Source organism: Podarcis liolepis (assembly GCF_965112155.1).
Source record: "Podarcis liolepis genome assembly, chromosome: Z".
Taxonomy (NCBI): domain Eukaryota; kingdom Metazoa; phylum Chordata; class Lepidosauria; order Squamata; family Lacertidae; genus Podarcis; species Podarcis liolepis.
In genome coordinates, this window is record NC_139570.1 from 28,925,277 (window position 1) to 28,942,216 (window position 16,940).

Consider the following 16,940-nt stretch of genomic DNA (forward strand, 5'->3'; position numbering starts at 1 on the left):
CCTGTGTGTTTTGACTATATGCTGCTATTTGACTTCACACGCTATCCAAAGAACATAATAACCCCTGTGTAAGCTGAGAGTCACCTGTACACTAATAGGAAACCCATCCTCCAGGTGTAGATCATTACAAAGTTGAAAAGCAACAACAGTTGTGCACAAGAAAGAAGTATCAGGGGTTCAGGGAAACACCCAAATTTACAGATGTTTAGAATGGGGGACATAAAGAGGGAGGGCTCCCAAAATAGCCTAGTGAGGAATGTGCATGCTCAGGGGGTACAGAATACTGTGAGGAAAACAGAAAATGAGGTGGGGTGAGAATGGAATGAAATATCATGAGGAAAGGAAAGACTGGCACCCCACGCGGCAGTATTCAGCACTGCAACATTTAGTTGCTGTCCCTACCCCTCTCTCTCTTTCAGAGAGAAAGAATGAAATGTATGTCATATCAAACCAAAAATTTATTGCTTAGCCAAGAGCCATCATCCGAATGAGATGTACGAAGTACCAAATTCAGAACTACCACAAGGAAATTTGACTCACGAGCAGCTTTTAGAAATTCCTACCAAACAACACAGTAATGGCTCTTTACTGTTCAGAAATGCGCTTAAAAAAAACACTTTCACAGAATATTCTTTAAGAAAAGGGATCACAGACAAAACCTTGAGTGCAATACATGCAGGGTACAGACGTTCTCATCAGAATGTCCTGGAAACTCTTTGAGAGGGTCGGCAGGCTACTGCTCCAAAGGACAGAGACAAAGGGGCAAGAAAGGAGAATAAAGAGACACAAAAATGAAGGCTTAAAATGGAGAGATGAGGTCCAGTCAGGGAGTGGGAGTAGGACGTGGTTCACACTGAAGACCCAGCCTCTCAACTTGCCAGAATGAAGCAATTCCATACTGTTTGATTTATTTGAAATTCTTTCATCTTTTTGAGCCCTGATCTGGGGGAAAGACAGGATATAAATAAATAAATGATTTACTTCATAAAAATTATACACCAATTGATATTTTTTTAAAAAATAATAATAATTTAGCAGTTTACAAAAAAGATAAAGCAATAAAATGACCAATAAGGGGGGGGGACACAATAATTTAAGATTTTTAGAACAGCTAAATTAAAAAAATAGACAGTACAGATTTAAACTCGCAGCAACTTTCTAGGCTTCTGGGTAGGCTTGTCTAAACAAGATTGTTTTTAGCAGGCACCAAAAAGAGTACAATGAAGGTGTCTTCCTGATATCAGTAGGCAGGTAGTTCCAAAGTAGAGGTGCTGCCATAAGTTCTTACAAGTGTGGCATGAGTATTGATACACATCACCCCAATCTCTGAAAGGTGAGAGATTCTACTCACTCACTCAAAGTTCATTTTTCCTTTGGAAAATGAGGCACAGTGGAAACTGTGTTGTCTTTGGGATATATGGTATTTACACATATATACAACCGGAGCCTACGATGGATGGGTTCACAGCATTAACAACCCAAGAGGGTCTTGCTTCCCCCAGAGCTATGGCCCTGGATCCAAACAGAAATCCAACCTGGCTCTCTGACCCAGTGCTCCAGTTTGCTGCATATTACAGAGTGTAACTGTTTTCCTCCAGCCGCATCATCTCCAACTGCAATATGAAACTCTCCACTCTGCTTTGTCTCTGTTAACTATTTAACAAGCTCAGGGCGGGACTCCACCCATTTGCTGGCTGGCACAGATATTTTGCTTTGCCATCCATGTTTGTGGCCATCAGTCCCTGCTGTAGGAGTCAATCCCATAATTTAAATAGGCACTGTGAAGAAGTCTTTCCTGAATCTTCCAATATTCAACTTCTTCAGATGCCCATGATTTTGTGTTATGGGGGGGGGGGCTCTTCTCCATGCCATGCATAACTTTTGAACTTCTAGTGCGTCCCCTCTTTCTCACCTTTTCTTTAAGCCAAAAGGTCCTGAATGCTGCCACCTTTCTTCATAGGGGAGTTGTTCCACTCCCTTTATCATTTTGGTTGCCCCTTTCTGAATCTTTTCCAACTCTACCATAAGCTTTTACAGGTGAGGTGACCAGACCTGTATTCCAAATGCCACAGATTTGTATAACAGCACCATGACATTGGCAGTTTTATTTTCAGTTCCTTTCCTGGTAATCCCCGATCACCTGCTCAGATCAGGGCCAGGCAGAGCACTGGAAGGGGGTGGAGCCTCCCACTCCTATATAAACACTCAATGTGAGCTGTTTCATTGCTGAAGCAACAGATCTCTTCTGACTCCTAGATCTGGTGAGGCCGACATGCTTATAATAACCCCATACTGCACTAACGAAAACATAACTGGGACTACCAGAAGCCACAGTGCTTTGCAATGCAAGTAAACTAAAGCAATTGGTTTCTGAGGAAGCCCTATTATATATTATTTCTGGGCCAAAGATCCCACCTCCTCAAAAAATAAAGCATAGAACAAATGAAATAGTATCCAGTTGTGTCTTAGGTTATCAGCAAAGACAGATATGCTAGCAGGCATGAAATTGAAGTTAGCAACACAATTTCTGCAAAAGCTCTTAAGTAGTAGATACGATATGTAAAGATCCATTTCTGACACCCTGAAACGTGAAATAATCAGTTTCTTCAAGACTGTTATATTTACACTGTCCAAAGATAGCTCATCTTGCTATTCAGCTGAACTGCAAAATAACTTTAGCAAATATCCTTAAGAATGTGGTTTTCACAACTATGCTGTGGAGAAACCTGGGATTCCTTGGCTACTTACTGGGGGTTCCTCAGGCCGCTCTGAAAGGCTACGCTCAATTTGAATGTAACTCCTAACCAGAGACTGGAGAAAACTGTGACCCTCCCTTTGTTGTTAGGACTCCAACTCCCATTAGCCAGCATGTCTAATGTCAGGGATAAAGGGAGTTGTAGTCCAGCAACAACTGGAGGTCCCCCACAGATTGTATCCCTGCTGTTGCATAGCTTAACAGTGATTTAACATTACTTTATCCAGCCCTCAAACTCTCCCCAGACCAGTGCGCCTGCTTCACCCACAAGTGTTTCCCTGCCATCTCGGAACTGTAATCATGCCTTTTACTTGTGTAGATGGAAGACAGAGAGAGGGTGTATATGTAGAAACTAGCCTCCTATACAAAGTTGAAAATCACACTTGTTGCTCCAGCCATATCTGCCATCACTGGCATGTGGCCCTTGGAAGGTCAGCCAGAAGGGTATGTGGCCCTTAGTCTTGCAAAGGTTATCCACCCCTTTTTAGAGTCATGTCCAAGCCAGTTCCACACCCCTGCCATAATCAGTCAAGATTGGATGAGAACCATCAAACTGAAGCTCAACCCAAACACAATTAATAGGTTGCTCCTCTGTCCAGATGAGTAGTGTTTAACTGGGGTGGGGTGGGGCTAACTCCCCCTAAAGCTGGGTGGGCAATCTTTTTGGACTTCCTTTCTTTTTTACTGCAACCTCAAGATTTACCGGGACGTGGGTGGCACTGTGGGTTAAACCACAGAGCCTAGGACTTGCTGATCAGAAGGTCGGTGGTTCGAATCCCCGCGATTGGATGAGCTCCCGTTGCTCAGTCCCTGCTCCTGCCAACCTAGCAGTTCGAAAGCACTTCATAGTGCAAGTAGATAAATAGGTACCACTCCGGTGGGAAGGTAAACCGGGCGCTGCTCTGGTTCACCAGAAACAGCTTAGTCATGCTGGCCACATGACCCAGAAGCTGTACGCCGGCTCCCTCGGCCAATACAGTGAGATGAGTGTCACAACCCCAAAGTCAGTCACGACTGGACCTAATGGTCAGGGGTCCTTTACCTTTACCAAGATTTACCAACCAGAGCCAGGGCAAGGAAACACAGGTCACACCAGACCATACATTTAAAGCATGGCTTCTTCCTCTCTCACAAACATGATTTCCAGCACTCTTAACAAACTACAGTTCCAAAGATTATTTAAGGGAATGCCATGCACATTAAATTATGGGACCACAGCTAAAATTAAATAGCAGGGTGCCCCTAAGCACGTTCTGAGCAGAGGAATCTGTTTTCAGAACCAAAACTGAATGGAGCTCATAGTTTCTCACACAAAAAAATCCCACTCCTAGGAAAAATCATTTTGTTGCTGCTGTTGTTAAAAAACCCTAAGAAACCCTGGCCAATCCTGCAAACCACCTACCGTAGATAGAGATCTACCAGCAGATCCTGAGCTACCTTCTACCCAACCCTGACCTAAAGGATCAAGTTCATAGCTTCAGAGTACTCTTGGATCCAAGACAGACACTCAAGGTGCAAGTGGTCTCAGTGTCACAGAGTGCCTTTGACCTGTGTAGCCCAGCTATGCCTCTTTATAACCAAATAACCTGGTTTCTTTGGTCGATGCTCAGGTAATATCCTGTTTAGATTACTGCAGTGCTGCCTTGGAATACAGGGCAGAAACCTCAGGTGGCGCAAAATGTGGCAACAGGGCTACTAACTGAAAGCATTCATCATGCACATATCACATTGCTCCTTCACTGGCATTCAGTTTGCTTCCAGGCTCGGTTAAAGTACTGACTTTAACCTATACAGCTCGGTACACCCCTGAACCTAATGAAACACCTATTCCCATGAGTTCCTAATGGAGCCCCAAGATAATCTACTCAGGACCTCCTCAGGGTGCCCCCTCCTTCTGAAGGTAGCAGTAAAAGAGAGGGCTTTTTCAGTCATTCCTACCGCCTGTTACGTAGACATCATACAGGTTTCTGCCATACAACCAACAAGGCAATTGGGATCTTTCATAGGTGTGATTATTGTTGTGGCCACTCTCTGCTGTATACTTCCATGCAGGCATTCCTACACCAGCCTTTGCCAACCTGGTGTCCTCCATATGTTAGGACCACAACACCCATCAGATCAGACCAAGCACATGGGAGTCATAGTCCAAAAATCTAGAGGGCACCAGGTTGGTGAAGGCTAGCCTACCCATAGATCAACAGCAATTGAATATTCATACATTTTACTGTGCACACTGTATTCTGGGCAGCTTTCAACAGTTTTAAAAAAGATATAACCCAACAAAAATTAAGAAGCAAAATTATGGCATTTCTCTCAGTTCCCTTGAAAAAATTATGACCTGCACTCAGCTAAGCTCTCATACAGTCTGCAGAAAATCCTTTGTTTTCTGGTCTTTTATCATCTCATCTTGGCCTCCTGATCTTTGTCCAGTACCCTGACGCCAAAACCAGTCACCTCTCACCTCCCCGCACCGTGCTGCAGCCTTCAATAACCTCCAGAGGAGCTTACAATCTAAGTTTTGACACAAGAGAAACAGGGGCAAGTACCTATTCTATTGCATTAAGAATAAAAACGCTTGCTGGATCAGGCCAATGGCCCATCTAGTCCAGCATCCTGATCTCAGTGGACAACCAGATGCCTGTGGGAAACCGGCAAGCACAAGACTACTCTGCCCTCCTGTGGCTTCCAACAACTGGAAGGTAAAGCACCATGTGCACACATGGTGTTGGATAAAAGAGTAATAATACCTTTTTAAAGAAAAAAAAGAGAAGGCAGCAGATTAAGCCAACTTAAAAACACAGGAGTTCACCACAGGTTCCGCAGCCATAATTCCAAATGAAAAGGATCACATGGACTTGCTTCCTCCTATAGGTTAGTCATGGCTCCCCGCACTGTCCTCCTCCAACAAGTTAGCCACCAAACAGCCAACTTGGTGAAAGGCACCGGGAATTAAAACAGTGTGGGGTAATGTTTGGACTAGAAGCAGGGAATTCCAAATCCCTACTCAGCCACAAAGCCCACTGGAGTAACTTGAGCCAGTCACTTCATCTCAGCTTGACCTACCATACAGGGTTGCTTGTGAGGATAAAATAGAGAGTGCAAGAACCATGTCAGGAACATTACATCAACCCTAGGCCACGACCAATCTCACACATATATAGGGTTGCCATATTTCAAAAAGTGAAAATCCAGACATAAAAGTTGTTGAGCTTTTTTTGCAAAATTGCAAAAAAAAAAAGAAGTTGCTACACATCCCAGACATTTTTGCGATTTCCAACTGCAATATTCCAGCTATGTCTGGGAAGTTCAGTGCATTCTAAAACTCTAAAAAGCACTGTTAAGAAGTATGATCCATAGTGCATAAAATCAAAGGGAAACTCACTGCAACTCGTGTATACTGTGCTGTCTTGATCTTCTTGGAGGAAGGGGTGGGATGGAATATAAATGTAGTAAATAATTAAAGCGCTAATGGAGGAGCTGAACAGGACCTTACAGAGTGAAGATAACACATGCAACAAGCCTTCCATCACAGGTACTGTCCACACCAACTACAAAAAACGTTTTTGCAAACTTAATCCTCATCTTCCACACAAACAAGCATCCATCAAACATCATCAGCAATCCATCTATTGATATCCAGACAGTGTCACACCTAGTCCTGGCCAGGCATCAGATACTGGCTGACCTTTGGGTCTCTTCCAACTCTACAATTCTATGGAGTTCACAGAGGTCAAAATAGACAGCCCACAGACTTTGATGAGTGGGCAAGTTCCCCTGAAATCTCTGTTGGTATTGAGACCTGCTGAAGAACCCTTGGAGCTGGCAGAGGAGGAGGCAGACTCATTTCCCAGTCCTCAAGAATGCCAGTACCAAAAGGTTCAAGTCCAGGCCAAAGAACAGCAACATAACATACTTCTATGGTCCCAGAGTAGTCACCCCACTGATAAGCAATATCTAGAATTGGTTTGGGGAGCCTTTGGCCTTCCAGATATTGCTGAACTACAACTCCCATCAACCCTAGCCACTGATGATGTTGCTGGAGTAGGTGGTAGTTGTACTAGTTGCAGTGTACTAGTTTACTCATAGTTTGCAGCACAGTCTAATTGTTCTTGACACAAAATGCCTTTTTACATATGGTCACCGATATAAGCAATAGACGTTACTATACATAATTTCATATCTGTAACAAATTGTAATGATAACTTTGAGACAACTTAGTTGCTATATTCAGGAACATTTATCTGCTTATTGTTGTTTTATTTTCAGTTTTATGTAGCTGTTGCATGTCATATGCTTTAATGTAAACAAAGATATATCTAAATGCAACCACGTTAAATGACTTAGAGATGAAAATGAATAAAAACTATGTTACCAAATAAAAAACACAGCACCTTAAACTGGGGCCAGAAACAAACAGGCAGCCAATACAACTGATGCAGACCACGTGTAGTATGGTTTGAGTCCCTGGCTCCTACAAGTATTCTGGCTACCTACATTTTGCACCAAGTTTCTGAACTGTCTTTAAAGGCAGCCTCATGTAACGCACGTTATGAAAAGCAACATAAAAACTGCCCTGTTGGATCAGGCCAATGGCCCATCTTATCCAGCATAACTGACTGAACAGAGGTCCTAATGGGAAGTCTGGAAGCAGGATTAGAGCACAAGAGCACTTTCCCTTCTGTAACTTCCATTCAGAAACATTTACTGCCTCCAACTGTGAAGACAGAGCATAGCTATCATGCCTTGCAGTGACTGACAGACTTATCCTCCTCCGTGAATTTATACAATACTATTTTAAAGCCATCCAAGTTGGTGGCCATCACTACAAGGCAGAAAAAAATAGCTCTTTTTCTCTGTCCTGAGTCTTCCCACATTCAGTTTCATCAGATGAACCAGGTTCTAACACTGAGGAGGAGAAAAACCTCTCTGCTGTCTCCACGCTATACAGAACTTTATGAAGCTGTACCATGCTCTCCCCATCACCTTTTCCCCCAAACACGCCCAAATGTTGTAACCTTTTCTGATTGGGAAATTTACTAAAACCATCAAATGCACGCACGAACAGCTTGTTATCTCTACATCCACTGAATGAGGATCAACTGCAAGTAACCTCACAATGATTAGTCTTTCTGAACTCCTGCAACAGCCTAGAAATTATTGTGATAAAACCTTGTCAAGAAACCCCAAAACAGTGCTATGTTCTCAAAACCTTGCATTGCACAGCAATAAAGTGTTCCAAAAAACACACAATGGGACAGCACATGCCTTTCATGTGGAAGGTCCCAGGTTCAATCCCTCTAGTGAACTGGGAAGGGGAGTTAACCAAATAAGTTGCTCTAGTCAACTTGATGCCCATGGGTGCACATGCACTCACAGAGCCTTGTCTGGTGCCCACGTGTTCCCCTCCCTGCTCTGACACTAAGCTTCATTCTATAGGAGTCAATAGAAAATGTGCTGGGTATTTATTTGTTTTATTTGTGTTGTAAAAACAACACAAAAGCACCCTCAAAGCAGTTCACAAAAAGAATAAAACAATGATAGTATCAGGAGAGAGAGAGAAATCAGTTAAAAATGACCTACAACATTCAAATCATTAAAAACCAATAGATTAAGACACATATCAACACTCTGTGTATGTGGGTTGGCTTTCCTGAAGAAAGAGCTTGAAAGAAGACAGCGAAGGTGCCTTCCCTTTGGAAGGGAGTTCCAAAGTGTGAGGGCTGCTAAAAGATTGATTTATTACAAATGCAGAGTGATCACTGTATGGCACCTGTAACAATGCCAGTTCCACAGATGGAAATAGTTGAGTGGGCACATGTGGGGTAGAGTGTTCTTGCAGGTATGTACTTGGTTGCAGTGCGTGTGGTGCCCACAGCATTTTCTCTGGTTTGTAGATGTGCCCATGGGCAAAAAAAGTCTGGCAAACTCTAGTCTCTTGATCATTTTGATTGCCCTTTTCCTACACATTTTCCAGCTATACATGGTTTTCTTTGAAGTATGGAGACCGAAACTGTACACAGTACTCCAAGCACGGCCACAACATAGATTTGTTCAACAGCGTTATGATAGAGGCAGATTTGTTTTCAGTCCCTTTTGTAATGATCCCTAACAGAGAATTTGCCTTCCACAGCTGCCACACTTTCGGTCAACATTTTCATCAAGCTATTCACCATGATCTTGATGAATAGTCATGACAACCAAGATTTCTGGTCAGTCACCTCAAATTCAGACCTCATTAGCAAAATATGTTAAGTTAGGATTCTTTGCCGCAGTGTGCAGCATTTTACACCTGTTTACGCTGAATTGCATGTGCCTTTACAATGTCCCATTACAATAATGGACATAACCAACTGAAGTGTCATTGAGTCAAGATTGGAATTCTTGAGATACAGTGGCAATTGACAAACTAGCTAAGGCTGGGGAGGAAATCACACCTATCCACCAATAAAACCTGCATCTATGTAATAACATTAGAAGCAGCCTTATACAGAGTCAGGTCAATGGTCCATGCAGCTCAGTACTGCCTAAACTGCCTGGCAGCCACTCTACAAAATTTCAGATAGAAGGAATTCTCAGCCATACCTGGAGATGCTGGGGACTGAACCTGGATCCTTCTGCATGCAAGGCAGGTGCTCTGCCACTGAGTTACAGCTCTTCGGGGAGGAAGCACATGTCCAAATGAATCCCCAAAGCACATAGCTAGCCCTTAAGGGACAGTGCAATGCCATCCAGAAACATTTGTACACCCCCATGCATATCAGTGACCCGCAACACTTCCTCCACTTTGTATTGGTTTAATTGCAGCTTGTTTGCCCTCACCCACACCAAAATTTCTCCGTACACCTGCTCAGGGTTTCTGCCACCCTCTTGGGATCAGAAGATGGAAAGCACAACCGGACACATCTCACTAAACAGGTGCAAAGTACGGCCCAAAAGAAGTTAGTATATGTGGCTTTAATTGTGCAAACTCGTACTCCCAAGAGCTCTTGTTCTTCTCATCTCCCAAATGCTGCAGCTACGCTTCTGCCTCCTACCCCCCTTTTTTTCAATGGTTCTCTTCTCTATCCTTTCGTAACTGTGTGCAGTGAAGGAGGACTAAATGGCATAGCCCTTGCAGTGGAAGAGGGCTAGAAAAAGGACCAGTGTAGAAAATGGTTCGCTCAGTGTTCTGTAGTGCCCAAAGGTGTTCAGGGCTTCCATGCAATGAGATACCTGAAAATGTTTGTTTGTTTTTGGCGAGACTTTCATATACGGCATGAAGAAGATGCACGAAAGATTGAACAAGCTTGTTTCCTGCTGCTCCAGAGGGTAGGACCCAAACAAATGGATTCACGCTACAAGAAAGGACATTTCAATTAAACATTAGTAAGAACTGTGTGGCAGTGAGAGCAGTTCAGTAGTGGGATGGAGCCTCCATCACTGGGGTTTTAAAAGAGAGGTTTATCAGGGATTCTTTAGTTGTGATTCCTGCATTGCAGGGGTTTAGATGTCACTTGGGGTCTCTTCCAACTCTACAATCCTAATAAGTCTACAGAGAATGACTTTTAGATATTTTGCATACATATATGGGATTAGATTTTTAAAAAAAAAAAAATCTTCAAGGTTTAGCGACAGCTCCCACTGCAGCATCTATACGCAAAACTTCACCTTCAGTAAACAAGAACTGATTATCACCTTTTGAAAATTTGACTATATTGTGAATGCTAAACCCCTTTTGAAATGCCTGGCACCACATACATGGTTACCTTCCAGATGAAAATAGGTACCACGTTAGATTGAGCTGCTTCCCAGTATTCCTTTAGTCGTATTGTCTAAAGCCATGAATGGGCTGTAAATTGCAATTGCTAATCAGCAATGGCATTCTGATTGCTTCACACACCAATTTTAAGGTCTTTAAACTGCTGCCACCAACTCACCTGAAGTGCAGACCCAAAAATGATAGGCAATATGAGGGGGAGTTAGTTTTGTGGAGCCTCCAAGTCTTCTGCTTCTTCATAGTTACAGAAATTTTCCCTGAGGCATTGATAGATTTTGGGTCAGATTATGCCCAACAAGTCTTCAGGAAGGAATACAAAAAGGCACTTGGGAGTAAGGGAAGCAGATCAAAATTTAGCAAATACGGAACAACGGATACTGTATTTCCAAGAAAGTAGGATCAGCTACATTCTGCAAAGATTTGAAAATCTAAGCCTGCAACCCTAACTGAAATTACCTGGGAGTAAGCCCCATTGAATCCATTAGGACTTACTGCTTAATAGCCATGGTCTTCATTACCTTCTCTTAGATACAAATGAATTTCAAGAAAGGGCAATGGACATTTGCAGGTTGCCCGAATAAGAGGATGAAAAATTTAAATCCTCTGGTTAAAAGAAATCCTTCTACTGACTGCTCTCATTCCAATCAAATTCCACGTATGAAACATGCACCATGGCAATTAAAGCAGAATATAGTTCAAGATCCTATTGGCATGGACAATTTCGTGAATAAAGTATTGTGAGCAGCATCAATAATGAAAAGTCACACAACAGCCTTTTAAACATAATAAACACTTTGTAAGAAGAGTCCCAAACAAATGGAGAAACAGGCAAACCTCTCTGGTACTATCTCATTTTGGCTAGAAAAAGTACAGTTGAACCGTCTTTGTTGTAAGCTAGATGTATGAAAAGATAATGCGCAACTGACTTGCTCAATGACCATCCTTTGGCTAACGCTTTGAGGATAATTATTCACTGGAACTGCCCCTGCAAGCCAAGAGCCCCAAATATATGTAGCCTTGCACGGCCCATTGCCATTTTCAATGTCAATAATCAAGACACAGACCAATGGAGAATGACTGTCAACATGAATTCTAAAGCACGTGTGTGTGTGTGTGTGTGTGTGTGTGTGTGTGTGTGTGTAGGATAGGCACTCCTTTCCCCAAAGTTAGGATTTGGGGGTAGAAGATTCTAATACAGGTAAGAGAGATTCAGAGTGTGCAAGTTAAGTTTATTCTCTCCTAGAAATGAAACAAAAGCAGTGGTGCATAGCAGATTTATTCACTGAACAGGTTGATTCAACAGAGACGCAGCACGTCAGACCCTACTCATGTGCTTACATAATTGTTGACTATTTAACCAGTCTGTTCTTTTGTCAAATATTTGTTTTTAAAAAGCAGTGTGCTGATGATTGCCATTTTCTGGATTGGCCCATATATTCAGTCCCACTATATTCCAGTCAGCTCAAAGTCAAAACTGGATCTTCTCTGGATTTTGTTACTGATAAATAACATAAGACGAGCCCTGCTGGATCTGGCCAGGGGGCCATCTGATCCAGCATCCTGTTCTTATAGTGGCCAACCAGATGCCTGTGGGAAGTCCACAAGATACCCCCTTCCCAAACTCCAATACATATATTGTGTGGAGAAAATGCCAATTCCACGCCATACATTTAAAGCATTATGATACCACTTTATAGAGTCATGGCTTCCTACAAAGAATCCTGGGAGCTGTAGTTTGCTAAAGGTTGAGCATGGCGTAGCTCCCATGCAGCTACCCCATCCCCCCATCAAGTAAATATATAAAAAATACTTAACTAACTGACCAATCACGTCACAGATAGCTCAATTCTCTCTCTCTCCCCCCCCCCCCCGGCTGCCAACATAAATCCTGGCTACGCCCATGGTGCTGAGAGACGTTAGGAGACCCATTCCCCTCAAAAAGGTACATTTCCCACAATCCCTGTGAAGAAGGGTTGATTGTTAAAGCACTCTGAAAACTGTAGCTCTAGGAACCTAAGAACAAGTTTCTTCTAATAAAGCATTACCTGGACACCACAGTCAGGCCTTTGCCAACCAGGGGCCCTCCAAATGTTTTGGACTCCCATCAGCACCTGCCAGCACAGTGGCTTGTACTGTTTGTAGTCCAAACCACATGGGGAAAACACCAGGTTCAGAAAGGCTACCTTTTAGGCAATGATAACTCGTCAGAACACAATCCATTGAATGGTTTCAGAACCTTTTGATGGAAAACAAACAGAAGTCACTCCCTGGATAGGATAGGTATTTTATATGCATCACATACTCCAAGCCCATTGAAAAGAGTAAGCTACAAAACGTAAAATGCCACCTGCCCCCCACCAAATATGTATAGTTCACTTACTAGCAATCAGGCTGGCACACACAAACACACACACACAGTTGACTAGGTGTCTACTACAAGGCAACACTGAAATTCTGTCAATAGGTGCCTAAATAACATAGGAAGTTGCCTTTTAGCAAGTCATCCCCTTGGTTCATCTTGCTCAGTACTGTCCACCCTGACTGGCAGCAGCTATCCATGGTTTCAGGCAGAAGCCATTCTCAACTGTGCCTAGAGATGCCAGGGCTTGAACATGGCACCTTCCGCAGGCAGAGCGGATGCTCTGCCACCAAAGCAAGGGTTTTTGTGGTTAGGAAGGGAACGTGGCTATGGAGAAAAGCTAGCAGGGCACTGGGGAAAGGGGTAGAAAAAGCTATAAAAAGAAAAGTGAAACATGAACACAGACCGAGTTCCCCCCCCCCACCACCAAAAAAATATCACACACATATCTTCTGGCTCTCTGCACAGTTCTTCAATTAATGTGAACATACAGAATTCGCTGGGAGCAGAAAGAAATATCTTCAGTAGGAACTACATTTATCTAGGTGGCACTTAAGACAATGTCTGTGAACCCTTTACTGCATCATTAAGCTTCTGCAGAGCTGCTCTGACATGCTGTTATCATATCACCTGCAATTAGTACTGTATAGTTAATAAAACAACCACCACCAAAAGTCCATGATAAATATTCACACAGGTGAAATGCACTTTGCAAGCCAAAGCCCTCTTCTTGTGTGGCACATGTGTACAAGCAGTCAATAAATTTAGGCATCAAACTAAAGAACGTGAAGGATAAAAGCCCAATTTCCAATTTCTCACTGGACAGATGGTTAATTATATTCATAGCTGCGTTTCTCACTTGGGAAGAGTTTCAGATAGTCAACCAGCATTGTCCAATTACCCTGTTTAATATGGGAAGTGACAATAAACTTTAATGGTTTTAGGGTCTTCTGGCCATACCTTGGTCACTACACCCCCCCCCATAAAGTAATTCTCTCCCTCATTAAAACCTTATCTGCAGTAAACAAGAAGCACGGAGTCATGTGCTGGCCAGTGCCAGTGTGTAAAAAGAATAAGATGGCAAGGAAGGATCACTTAGTGACCTCTTTCCTTTTCATAATGTGGAGCAGTTCTCAGTTGCTACCTAAAGCAAATTGCTGACCAACAGAGGAGCAACCCCTGCAATAGGGAAATCCACTTCCAGCCCCCTCCCTGCACTGAACACACACAGTGCTTTAATTCAAAAATTTAGCAGAACACTAAATTCCTAAGCATGAACCATGAAATAAATAATCACACTTCTGGCGAAGAACCATCTGATAAACATTTTTCTCTGCACACAAATAAAGTGGGCATTATCCTTCTCAAGAAATGGCTTAAAATGCTGCTGCATTTAACTTTTGAAAGCCTACAGGATGTCAAGAAGGAGGCATCTTGAAATCTTTAATCCAGGGGCCTATAATTTCATCCCCAAATCAGCAGATTCCATGTATCCACGCACAGAGAAACATCCAATTTGGAGCACTCATTCACTTTTTAGCAAGCCAACATTTTCAATGCCATGCATACACACACACACACACATGCACACACAGCCTCTCTTTTTTTCTACCCTCTCCCCACCCAGGGGACCATACATTAAAATAGCTGCTAATTAATTATGGTAACCTCTGGCCCCTGCATTCCACAGAAAACCAGCAAGGAGGATTCAGGTTTTAAAGCAGCCCGCATTTAACAAAGGGGGGGGGAGGATATGTGATTTTGGTTCTATTCTCTTTCCCCCTTCTTTTTTGACAGATTTTCTAAAAAGAGATGTATGAACTTAAAACACCATGCGCTCCCCCACCATCTTCGCACGCTCCCCCCCTCCTTTCCTTTCAACCCTTTACAATCCCCCTCGCGCTCACCGCCCTGGATCGGAGGTATTTTGATTGGCACAATTAATGCTTCAATTCTGGCGGACACCCCCCACCCAGTAACCCAGACCTGCAGGCTCTCTCCTAAGAGAGAGAGAGCGAGAGAAAGCAAAGCCATTCCTAGCCATCATCTGCCCCCACAAACACGCGCGCGCGCGCGCGCGCATCCCTGCAGCTTATTTGGCCTCCTCTCCGTATTAAAAAAAGAGAGCCGAGGTGGGGGGCCCTCCCTCGAAGGATTGCAGTGCTCGGGCTGCCTGCATCAGCGCTCCCCTCCCCTCCTTCCTGGTCTGATGCAGCTGCAGCGCCAAGCAAGCCTTAGAGAAGAGCCGCCGCTGTCCCCGCCGGATTCGCACAAAAGGGTCTACCCACCCTGAGTAGGCGACGCCTTGATACGAGAATGGGGAAGGGGGGGAAGCTTACCTTGGAGCGAAGGAGGCGGAGAGGCCTGCCCGGGCAGGGGCTGCTCCACAGCAGGCGTGAGAGCGAGTCTGTGGTGGCGGCGGCGGCGGCTGCTGCTGCTGCGGCACTCAGGACTGCCGCCGCTTCTCCATGAGCCCGGCGCTCCAGCGCGTGCAGGTGGACGCGCCTTCCTCTCCTGCTGCCTCTGCTGGTGCCTCTGCTGCTGTCGCCGCCGCCGCCACCTACTCCTCCTCTGGGAGGAGAAAAGGATGGAGATGGAGATGATGGAGCCGCCGGCGCGGCTCGTGCGGCACGAGGGTCCCCGCAGTTGTGCCAGCCGGCGCCCGCAAGCTTCGGCCCCGCGCAGCTCCCGCCGGCCGGGCAGGAAGGGGGGCGCGCCTGCTCCTGCTGCCGCTACTACTACTGCCGCCGCCGCCGCTGCCTCCTCCTCCTCCTCGCCGCCGCCGCCTTCCTCCTCCTCCGCGGCTGCTGGGGCTTCCTCGCCTCCTCCGCCTCCCCCACCCGGGTTGCTTTTGCCCATTCAGAAGGTGCCTAATGCGCTGCCGCCGCCGCCGCCGCCGCTGCCATTGTTGCCTCAGCCGCGCCGCTCTCCGTCTCGCTATCACGGGCAGATGAGGCTTCCCTTCGCCCGCTAGGCAGGCAGAGCCGGCGCTCGCTTTTCTGCCTCTCCCTCTCTCCCCACACCCCCTTAATACTATGAAGTCTCTCTCCTCTCTTCACTCGCAGTCTTTCCTCCTCCTCCTCCTCCTCCACCCCACTGAAAAGCGGCGCGCGCAACGACGCGCGGCCACCTGGCATATAAAGGGCGCGCAACCCCCGGCGCTCTGGAGGCGCGCTTGGAGGAGGCTGCGGCGCAGGCAGCGGTAGCTGCACAACCGAGCGCGCGCCAGCGGCGACCCTGCGCTACCTGCTCTCCGCCGCCGCTCCCGTTTCCCGCGAGCTGCATCGCCGCCGCCACAGGGTATTGATTACAGAGGAGAGCAGAAAGTTCTGAAATTGGAGCGGCCGCTCCTAGGAATGGCCCTTTTCCTCAAAGCCGCTCGAAGCAACGGCAGCGTAAGGCGACGGCAGCAACTACGGCGGCTCTTTCGTCTCCAAGCGTATCTCCTGCCTTACCTCGTATTTATATTAAAATGGGTTTAGGAAATTACCTCGCTCGGGCCAAGTTAGAACACTCGTTCATCTAGATCAGCTTTACCTGCGCTAACTGCAGAGCCTGTGTGGTGCAGTGGTTGGAGTGCTGGACAATGATCTGAGGGACCGGGGTTCAATCCCCACACGGACATGAAGGTCACTGGGTGACCTTGGGCTAGTCACTCACTCCCAGTCTAACCTACCTCGCAGGGTTCTTGTGAGGATAATATTTGGGGAGAGGAGGACCAAGTACATCACCACCAGCAAGGTGGTATATTTCCAGTGGCATAGCATGGGTTGTCAGCACCCGGGGCAAGGCAAGTAATTTGCGCCCCCTAACCTGTGGATTTGCGCCCCCTAACCCTAACTCCCAGATATTGCGCCCGGTGCGGCCGGCCCCCCCTGCACCCCCCACGCTACGCCACTGTATATTTCTATAAATAAGGTAAATAAATAAGTGGAAGAAGCTCTCCAGGGAGGGAAATGAAACTAGGACCTTCTGCTTACAAAGCAAATGATATACCCTTTGCCACATACATTAGAGCCAGTTTTATGTATCTTTTCTGTCTTTAAACTACAAAAAAAAGCCACAATACA

General features: G+C 45.2%; 1 protein-coding gene across 2 annotated transcripts in view; it reads right to left on the reverse strand.

Moving 5' to 3' along the window:
- NEXMIF (neurite extension and migration factor) overlaps positions 1–16,138 on the reverse strand; it is a 219,434-nt gene extending 203,296 nt beyond the window's left edge. For both annotated transcript variants that reach the window (XM_083484954.1, XM_083484953.1), the window contains exon 1: positions 15,210–16,138. The gene's annotated coding sequence lies outside the window, so the exon portion shown is untranslated. The remainder of the gene's footprint in view (positions 1–15,209) is intronic.
- Positions 16,139–16,940: the final 802 nt, after the last annotated feature.